Raw genomic sequence first — 11,956 nt, 5'->3', positions numbered from 1 at the left:
TTAATGATTCAAAAGATCTCTAACATCAATTGCATGAAAGAAACACAACTTGGAACTCGTTTGTCATTTTTTGTTTGTTGATGTTGAAAACATAGATAGTCAAGTATTAACTATTTGAGCACACATATTGAAACGTAGTCAGTGGATTAAATAAATTAATAATGTAACTACAAAGTCAAGGAAGATTCCAAAGCTCAAATGTTCGAATGTTCACAAACTGTCTTTAAAGTTGAATTGTTCGAATGTTCAATACCTCACACGGACACGTGATCGCATAGTGGTAATACTGTTCAGTCCTAATGGAGAACATTCGGATATTAGGTGCATGGGTTCCAGCATATCCACGAGGGGGAGACCTTGGCGTAATCTCCGGTATCAATCCGTCCTCTGGTACGAGTCCAAACTGGATCTTATATAGTTCAGAAGGGTCATCCATCAGCTTTCAACAATAGCCATAAATGTCAACAGTTTATAGAGTAGTCTAGCTATTAAATAATACATGTACTAGGTTGGGCAGTTGACCATGCACAATGCAATTAACGCCAGCAGAATACATGTACCATAAATGTCTGGAAGCTAAATGTACTTTTATTAATACACCTTGCTAAATATTGTTCTGATAACACATTGTGTTACAATATTCATACATTTCAACTGAGTCAGACGTACAGTATAAACTATATTTCGACATAGAAAAGTTCGTTGATAACTGTTTTTTTGTGTTTTTTTTTAATTGAAACCAAGAACGTAGACAAAAGTGTTTGTCCTATTCAGGAAGAACAAAAGATTTCAAAATGATACCGAACGGCAAGTGAAATTTCATGAAGAATAAATAGCTCAATAACACCTGTCTGCTGTATGTCCTCATTTTCTTTAAAACAAAATAAAAGAGAGAAAGTATGTCTTAACATAAACATGATAACATGCTCGATGGTTGATTGCACCTTTCCTAACACAAAGTATTGCTGACTTTTTTTAGCAACTGTCCCAATCTAGCGACTGCAACGACAATTGCGATATTTTGTGTGTCTTATGCTAAATTTATTTTTGAAATAATGCTATTTCATTCTCTCATACTTCGTACATTTACAGCATTTTCAACCTAGATAACACCGTATACAATAATTAATTTAAACCACATTGCTGCAAATAAAAAATAATGTTGTTCAAAAGTCCCTAAACAAATGGCAAAATGAAAATCTCAAACGCATAAAACGAATGTAGAAAATGATGAATTGAACTGGTTTTATAGCTAGCTAAACCTCTCACTTGTATGACAGGTGCATCAAATTCCATTATATTGACAATGATGCGTGAAGAAAACAATCATTGCTTTATTAATTTTAAATTTTTATTTATGTACGTTAAATCCACCCATAAACGGTTGAAAACTTTTAAGTACTGGGACCGAATGGCTAAATTGATTAACATTGGCTCTGACGTAGAATCGCGCATTTGACGTCAAATTTTCAATTCTGTTCTATGAACTATGAACAACAAAATTATGTATTATAAAAAAATGTCCGTTCTTCATTTACATTGTATACCTTACCTTATAACAAAATTATTTTAATTTACCTGAATTAATTATTCTATTTGGCGGCATTTTGTTCAATTCTGTTTTTCTGAAATTGTTTAATATATAATCCTTTATTTTATTGATTTTGTACTTATCATAGATCAATTTATTCGTTCAGTGTATTATGTCTTTTGATTGGTTTAAGCCATATTTTTGTTTTTGGGGGGGGGGGGGGGGGGGGGGGTCATATTTTAATTGATATTTTATAGTGTGTCTTTTTTATGTTGTGATGTTACACTATTATTTCGGATAAGGGTAAGGGCGGACACATATACAAAAACGTTTGAAACCCGCTGCATTTTTTTGCACCTGTCCTTAGAGAGAGTTGTCTCATTGGCACTCATACCACATCTTTTTATATCTATATCATAACCACATCACAGATTAATGCCAATTCTGATCATTTGAAGGTTCCTACTATGTATTGGTTACCTAAACTACACAATAAATCAATAAATATCGTTTCATCGCGGCCTCTAGTAAGAGTTCTACAACTAATATTTAAATGAACGTATCATAAACTTTTGTAATAACATATATGAAATAGTGGATTTAACTAACTTTTGAGTGTAATACATTCTTTATATGTTTAGATAATTACATGCTTTTGGTGGTCCTTTACATTCTGTTGAAATTTTTGACTTTTCAACTTTTTTACACTACACTTCATTTTTCAACTCATTTAAAGCCCTTTTCTATAATTAGAAAGGTAGGTATGCTAGAAATACTTACTAGGGAGTGTTGAGATGATTAAAGCTGTTAATTTTCTCCTCAAAATATTGATGTACGTTTCGACAACAAAGTTTATCGACAGGTTGTAGGTAATCATATGGGCACTAATTGCACCCCTTTAATAGCTGACTTGTTTACTGTTATGAATCACAGTTTATGACCAAACACAATAAAGACCCGTGCATTTAATTGACAAATTCAACAACACTTATAGTTATCTTGATGAAATGTTTCGTAACATAATTAAGAATTTTCGAAATACACTGCCGAAATTGACCCAAAGGAACTTACTTTAAATAAATCAATGTAAGAGTTAATAACTGTCCTTTCCTATATTTTGATATTTTAGTTTTACACCGGAAACTATCTACCAATATGTACCATTTGTATTGTTAATTTTTCTTTTTTGGATGGAGATGTTCCTTTGGCACCATCTTACGGTGCTTATACTCGTTCGCTATGTCCGTGACTGTTGAGACGTTTTAGATCTTTGTCGACGTATTTGTTTTGTTTTTTTTTTAATTTATTAAGATTATAACATAATGCTGACTGCTGTACGTACCCGTATTCTTAACATTTTAACTTATTACGTCGGTTTGTTTTGTTTACACATCGTTGTTAGTACAATGTTAATTGTATGCGACTATTTCAAGTGAGAGGTTTAGCAAGCTATACATCCGGGTTTAATCCACAATTTTCTACATAGAAAAATGCCCGTACAAAGTCAGGAATATGACAGTTTGATGTGTTTGAGCTTTTGATCAAACGAATGGATAATAAATGTCATATTCCTGACTTGGTACAGACATTTTCTTCAGTAGAAAATGGTGGAATAAACCTGGTGTTATAGCTAGCTAAACCTCTCACTTGTATGACAGTCGCATTAAATTCCATTATATTGACAAGCATGTGTGAACAAAACTTACAGACATAATACGTAAAAATGTCAAAAAAGGAGCACAGCAGTCACCATTTTGTTTTAGATAAATCACTATGAAACAAACAAATGTGTACCAATAAAGTACAAAAAGCATATAGATAAAGTATATTAGCAAAAATGAAAAGACAAGAATACAAAAAGTTACCATAGCACAATAACACAACGACGGGGTGTACAAGTATCAGGCCATTGTGGCAGAGTCATATTTGATTGATATATTAAATATGATATTGTTGATTATTAATTTTAATAATATCATAGGGAACATGTTTACTAAGTTTCAAGTCGACTGGACTTCAACTTCATCGAAAACTACCTCAGGGCGACCAAAAACTTAGAGAACGTACGTTTAATGCGCTCTGGATATACCCCCTGTACAATACTGTACATAAAATTGCATTAGGAACGGTTCTTTCTCTTTATCTTGTCTAGATTGTGGTGCAAATTCGTCTATTATACTTCGTATCTTTATGCAATTTGATAATTATCAAGAAAACGCGAATAGCTGGGTGACAACTATAAAATTGCTTATTATAATGGGCATGGAACGACTCTGTTCCCTTAATTGTTTGCTAAGAATTACACGGAATTTCTGCCCAAAGCTTAAGTGGGAACAAAGAATCTTCAGTTACATAGTATTCGGTCAGATAATCGGCGAATTTGACACATCACTTGTGTTTCCATGATGAACATATAAACAGCTTAAACATTAAACCAGTACAAATTACTGTTCATGGTTATAGTAAGGCGAGTATTATTCAACCAGGTACGTTTTCACTAAAATGGCCTAATAAAACAGGTGAAGGAATTAATCCTGTGCTAAAATGGGCTCTAATAATGTCCCCTAGTAGTTTAAAAAAATTCGCTAAAATGTCCTGTGCCCGACACCATTTATTTAGTGGTAAATTTGTAGTTCAATGGTATTTGTAATGCTGTTATATAAGTTAACATATATATATATATTAGATTGTAATTAGATCAGTTTAGAAGAACAGCTAATGTTAGGTCAATGATATTTGTCATTTGTATCATTTTGCAAAATCTGTTTGAGTTCAATCGAACAATATTTTCTTAATTCCGTTTGTAAACAGTGAGAGGTTATTGATTATAAAACTAACAAGTCAAAACTTTTTGATGATGAAGATTTAAATTTTTAATATTAAAAAATGATTTTCTAATATTAGAAAATGATTTCTTAATATTAAAAAATGATTTTCCAATGTTAAAAAATTATTTCTTAATATTAAAAAATGAATTTCTAATATTAAAAAATCATTTATTAATATTAGAAAATGAATTTCTAATATTAGAAATTACTTTTGATTTACTAATATTAAAAAGGGAATTTCTGATATTAAGAAATGATTTTCTAATATTAATAATTGATTTTTTAATATTAAAAATTCATTTTTTAATATTAAGAAATAACTTTTTTAATATTAGAAAATCATTTTTTAATATTAAAAAATGATTTTCTAATATTAAAAAATGATTTTCGAATATTAAAAAATGATTTTCTAATATTAGAAAATAGCTCTTTTTGTCCACTTTGGCTTGCCATAGTATTTTAATATTAGAAAATCTTTTTTTAATATTAAAAAATGATTTTCTAATATTAGAAAATAGCTCTTTTTGTCCACTTTGGCTTTCCATAGTATTTTAATGTATGAATGTATGCATGTATTTTGTTTGAGGGCACCGATGAAAATTAGACTAGTTCTAATGGAGTTACCCTATTTCATAGCCATACTTAACATTTTAATATTCAACATTCTATTACTTTAAGGATGTCCTTACGTGAGGTTTTGGAATAAGCGTCAAATTTTCGGACTCCTTGGTGTTTTTCCATACGATACATATGTTATTTAAATACTCTTTGAAGGGATTGAATGTATGTATTGAATGGTAAGGAATATTTGGAGTATGAAACAGTAAAAGATTAAATCATTAAATAATAACACATAGCCATATTCAACATTTTAATATGAAACATTCTATTACTTTCAGGATTTACTTACGTGAACTTTTGGAATAAGCTTCAAATGTCCGGACTCCTTGGTGTTTTTCCATACGATACAAGGTAAACTATGTTGCCCAATAACACCTATTTATTTTTTAACTTAAGACTAAATAGCTCATAAAAGTTCATTTGACAAAATTTTATTTCTTTCTTATGATTTGAGACCCAAATTATACTAATGTAAATATGAGGCAAAGTCCGAGTCAGCCTTTTCCCGCCATATTTTATAAATCTCGAAAAGGAGCTCCATGACCTATCACTATTTTTAGCTTATTTTGATCCTTAACTAATGCTGTTCCAACTTCAAGTATCAATTTTGAATTCTTGATTTATTGAATTTTACCTTAGATCACCTAAGTACATCCTTAAATATTATAAAGTTACATTAAAAGTGATAGATAGACAAATTTGGTATTTGAATAAAACAGAACTCTGAAACTACATATTTTAGATGTAGTTGTGTGTTTTATTAAATTGGTGAATAAGTCCTGTCACTGGACTTATGAATGTTATATTTTTATTTATTTAGGATATGGATTAATACCTTTTATATGAGTAGTGCTCAGATTTTATATACACAGTACTGTGGTGTTTTCCAACTAGAACACTGACCTTAGTACCATATACATGGTAAGCATTGTGTTCTATGTTGTCTACCTGTAATGTCTGTGCTGTATGTGATATATTTATGTTGGTCAGAATTTGTATACTTTGTATACAAATCTATTTATGAAATGGACAACTCATTAAGAGATCTGAGATGTATATAATTATTTATGATTAAGAGATACATATGAATATTGTATATGAAATTTAACTAAAGAGTTAGATTTGTGTGCTTAAAGGACTTATTTGAGTATATAGATATCTAATGAATAAGTATGAATTGTAGTTATTGCCCTTTGCTCATAAGTTACATGTAATGTCTTGTCATGTGAATATTTATTATTTGTTGTTATATGGTGTACGGTCTAAATATTGTATATAAAAAGGAAACAACACTAGATCATTGTTTGTGTTGTATTTACCTAATTACACCATTTCATGTTATTTTCTTGTATCAGGAACCGATCAGTTCTCATGTAACTATTAATGTAATCTTGGATAAAATAACTCAAGTTGAATTGTTATCATATACTTAGATAAAAAATCTCAAACTGAAAAAAAGTATGTTGTAACATTGTATCATATATATTTAGAGTAAACAGTTTTAATTTTTACATGCATTACATATAAATGGTTTTAGCGGGCTGATATGAAAAAATTATCACATGTATCATACTATTTTCAAATGCCTTTCCGTAACAGATCGTAACATTATCGCATTACATTCCTCCAACGTTACTTGGCAAATTTCGGAAAATACACCTCAATGGCGCGTTTTCAGTGAATATTAATACAAAGAAAGGTACACAATAATTATAAGAAAACAGGAAAATGTAAAATGTATTATGTAAAATGCAAAACAAAATACAACTGATATAATAAATGCATCTTTCTAAATTTCCAGCATAATTTAAATGTTACTATACAAACGTGACTTTTCCAATCAGTGTTCGTTATATGTTTTGCTGATTTTATTTTATCGTCAATATAAAAATTTATTAAACTGTTGCTTTTCCCCTCTGTTGAGGCATGGAATAGAAAGGTTTCATAATGGATGGAATTACTTTTGGAATCCGACGTTTGTTCATTTTTGACTTTTTTCTAATTATACTTCAGAACCACTTAAAAGAATCAATATATTAACTTGTTATGTTTCTCCATTGTTGAAGCATATGATACAAATTCAGGTATTTCACGGAGAAAAGGTTCAAATATGTAGAGAGCAATTTGAAGAGTTCAAATACAATGTGTGGTAGAATTAACTCAATCTGTGGTTAGACACGAATTGTGTCCAAGTTGACGTTTGATAGCTAGCAATGATACGATGTTTTAACGTTCTTATAAGGTTAAAGATGAATAATCCGCCTAGACTGTAACACAGAAATAGATTAAGAATATTATCAAACGAACTATATAAATTACGGAACGGCGTAACAGCATAGCTGATAATACATCTGAAATGGAAAAAAATATATGTCTATGGTATTTTTTGTTCTATCCTTCTTTGTTAAAAACTTACTATTTAGGTGTTTTGTCTGGAATTTCCGAGTGACGTCGAATTGCAATGCGATTATCGGAAGCAGCTGATCCCTATTCTGATAATATCTATAAATAACATAAAAACGACTTAAAACTGTCCAACTAACACAAATAATAAAAGAAATGAATCATTGAATGTAACTATCTATAAATATTTCGGATAACAGATATCCTTCATCAAGGTACGTTAAGGTCCGTTTTTGGCCACCCTATTTTCTCATTTTTCAACTTCTGTTTTGGAAAGCTACTTATCACGTTAAAATATTCCCTAAGGTTTGAAGTTTGTTTGGCTGAACGTCAAAACCATTGATTCCAGAAAATGGATGAGGTTAGGGGGGTTAAAGGGCACCAAAAACGCCAAAAAAGGGAAAATCACTATTTTTTGGTCATGTTTCTTAAAATTTAATGGGGTGCGCCTATGTGACCCGGAGAAAATTACATCGATTTCGACAGCTAAGAAAGTGCTAATGACATTCGTTGGCGCAGGCAATTAAAAACTAAACAGTTGTTGTACAAAACACCTGAAAAGGGATAATTATTACAATATTTGAATAATAACAGAAGTTTACCCCCCGCACCTCACCCAGTTCCTAAAATTAGTGGTTTTGAACTTCATCCTAGCAAACTTCAAACATTAGGGAATGTTTAAACATAATAAGTAGCTTTAAAAACAAAATTTAAAAAATGAGAAAATAAGGGGGGGCTAAAAACCGGCCTTATCGTACCTTGTCCTTTCTTTTCGTTACAAGGCAAAAAGAGTACCGTTATGCGTAGTCATTAGCACGGATGGATTCACCCGTGCATAATTAACGGGAATTTAAATCATTCAACGGTTTGTATTCGACCAGTCTAGACCACAGTCACTTGTTTCTGTATATTGGAAGGTCGACTATCAATATCAATAGAAGAAGGTGGCTAACGATTTTTTTTTAGTCACGACCGTCTCCGCTTTGGACGCTTCTTTTACCATTAAAGTTAATGCAAAAAATCCTTACCATATATGAATCGTTTCATTGTATAATTTTCTTTAACACTACACAAATTTTATATCCCCTAAAGTGTTCCTCTTCACGGTAAACTATCTTTAATACACTAAACCATGGCGAAAATTTGGACCAACAACTTTTCAGACAATTTGTAAGTATATTTATAAAACCCAAAGCAAAAGCACTGTACAAATTACAATTACACCTTTTCATTTATCCCATTTGTTGCCAATGCTTTTAATTTTCTTACCAAAATCCTTACCGAGTCTATTCTCCCTTGACCAGTGTTGTTGTCTATGATTGTAATGATCAATCGATTATTATCTGCTTTAGTGTCACAGGAGAACTAAAATATCGACTGAAAGGAAGATATGGCCTGATTCGTAGTCGTATCGTAGCGATGACCCGTCATACTTTTTTGGTATGGCTGTTCTGCAATACGGTTTACCATATTTACACTGTAGGAGATACATTGCATTTAGTGTCTTGCAATAGACATTGCCAAATATGGTGTATTCCGTAATAAAATTAACGGTACCAATTTTCTTGCACCAGATGCGCATTTCGACAATACATGTCTCTTCAGTGATGCTCGTGGCCAAAATATTTGAAATCCAAAGCTTATATAAAAGATGAAGAGCTATAATCCAAAAGGTCCAAAAAGTATAGCCAAATCCGTGAAAGGAACCAGAGCTTTGCATGAGGGAGATACATTCCTTAATTTATAATAATTTCTATCATTTTGTAACAGTAAATTTTAATAACACAAAAAATCCGTATAGTCATGCCAGTACCGAAGTACTGGCTACTGGGGTGGTGATACCCTCGGGGACTAATAGTCCACCAGCAGAGGCATCGACCCAGTGGTAGTAATAAAATTAACGGTACCAATTTTCTTGCACCAGATGCGCATTTCGACAATACATGTCTCTTCAGTGATGCTCGTGGCCAAAATATTTGAAATCCAAAGCTTATATAAAAGATGAAGAGCTATAATCCAAAAGGTCCAAAAAGTATAGCCAAATCCGTGAAAGGAACCAGAGCTTTGCATGAGGGAGATACATTCCTTAATTTATAATAATTTCTATCATTTTGTAACAGTAAATTTTAATAACACAAAAAATCCGTATAGTCATGCCAGTACCGAAGTACCGTAACATAGAAGTGACTGATAAAAGTCTGGATATAAAGTATTTGTTTGTAAGTCAGAAATTACTTATTTCCGAATCCCTCGCAAGAGCCAAAAGACGAAAAGCCTTCTTTGGAAGTTAAATCAGTTCTCAACAGCAAGTTTTTAAGGCTTTTGCGACTGCGGAAAGCCAGTACAGATTGCTCTGGAAAGACTTGGGATAGCTTAGGATGGTGTTTTTTTACTATCTTTTTGCAATTTACGCGGATTAAATATTTTTTATCTATATATATTAATGTGTCATAAGTTGTCACATGTTAAAAAGCTTATTATAAAATTGAAAGTCGATTTGGCTGCATGGTAATAAAGATTATTATCCTTTACCACGGACACAATAGCTCATTTGAAAGATACACCATCTACTTGCAAATTTAAATCATATGTATTGTGTCTGTATGTCATAAAGTCAAAACATTGCTTCGTAATAAAGTGATTGACTAATATTTCTTATACTAATAAAGGTCTGTCTTGGAATGCACTGATATATCGTTTCCATGTATTTGCTACCTTTGTATTAATGTTCTTTACTTGACATTGACTAATAAGTATTTCTTTTTAAATATTGGATGAAATTACGCTAACCTTGCAACAATAAAGACGTAGCCTTCTTTGTAACCAATTACTTGGAAATCATTTAAATATGAATGAGATGTTGTAGAGTATTTAATTCGGTCGCTATTTTAGGAGAAAGCACTAAGGTACTTGAATATAAAGTTGACAACAAGACAAAGTATTTCATACAAATCAAATCAAACATATCAGAAAAATGAATTATTACATAAGATTGTCTAGCAAGTCCATGCACTTGCACTGCACTATCATTTACATAGTAGAATAGAATGGATTGAAATTTGACTGTAGAGTTTTTGATATGATCTGCTATATATATAACTGGTGACATATTAATATGACAGATAACAACAAACCAGATTATGATTATCCCATGATAACATCACTACAATATCATATTTATTACGGTGATATAAAATTGTCTGTCATTTATTTATCATCCACACAGGAATTCGGCTTAGAAAAAATATAAATCTATGTACCTTAACCTAATTTTCAGGAAGAGATATTTTTTTTCTGAGACAAGTGCCTGCGACATTTCATCAGAACTTGCGGTCATCAGATGTTCAATACTTCAGTTTTGATTGAGCTATGTATTAAACGTTAAACGAAAGCATAATTCCCCATCTTTTTCCTACATCTTTTTGGTTGCTAAAACATACCCTAGTAGCTTATAATCTGTCTCGTAGTTTGGTTACTAATTTTCGTTCTGGTCGACGTACATTTCTCTTCATCACTACAAGAAGGACGAAAGATACCAGAGGGACAGTCAAACTCATAAATCGAAAATAAACTGACAACGCTATGCCTAAAAATTACAAACAGACAAAAACACTAGTACACTCGACACAACATATAAAACTAAAGAATGAGCGATACGAGCCTAACCAAAAACTTGGGGTGATTTCATGTGCTCAGGAAGGGTAAGCAGATTCTCTTCCACATGTGTCACCCGTCGTCTAGCTCATTTTATATAACAGATCCGGTAAAAAGTCTAATTCAGTTTGTCACATTCATGAAAGAGAAGGGGATTGTACTTACGACGTAAGTAACATATCCGATATCATCTGTGAAACGGTAATTCCATAACGGTCAAACAACTCGTAATGCCGACCGTAAAATTTCCTAAGGGATGATTTCAAGTTCACGATTAGGAACTCTTGGTTTAATAGCTTCCTTGTGAGCAGCGACCCTCTATCAAGAAAATCATGATAGCAAATACAAGTACGGGAATAGCGTATCAATTTGGAGATATATACCCCGTATGCAGGTGCTGCTGGAATGTTGCTACTTAGAAATAGAAAGTTCACAATTTGAAAGCTGAAATCACCTCTTGTGTCGTAAAGTTTTCAACCGACCCTAATTGTCACATTCTAGATGTAAGTCATCTAGCTCATTTTATATAACAGATCCGGTAAAAAGTCTAATTCAGTTTGTCACATTCATGAAAGAGAAGGGGATTGTACTTACGACGTAAGTAACATATCCGATATCATCTGTGAAACGGTAATTCCATAACGGTCAAACAACTCGTAATGCCGACCGTAAAATTTCCTAAGGGATGATTTCAAGTTCACGATTAGGAACTCTTGGTTTAATAGCTTCCTTGTGAGCAGCGACCCTCTATCAAGAAAATCATGATAGCAAATACAAGTACGGGAATAGCGTATCAATTTGGAGATATATACCCCGTATGCAGGTGCTGCTGGAATGTTGCTACTTAGAAATAGAAAGTTCACAATTTGAAAGCTGAAATCACCTCTTGTGTCGTAAAGTTTTCAACCGACCCTAATTG

The sequence above is a fragment of the Mytilus edulis genome, chromosome 1, assembly GCF_963676685.1.
Source record: "Mytilus edulis chromosome 1, xbMytEdul2.2, whole genome shotgun sequence".
NCBI classification, from domain to species: domain Eukaryota; kingdom Metazoa; phylum Mollusca; class Bivalvia; order Mytilida; family Mytilidae; genus Mytilus; species Mytilus edulis.
The sequence above is the reverse complement of the archived record's forward strand: the minus strand, read 5'-3'. Positions refer to the sequence as shown.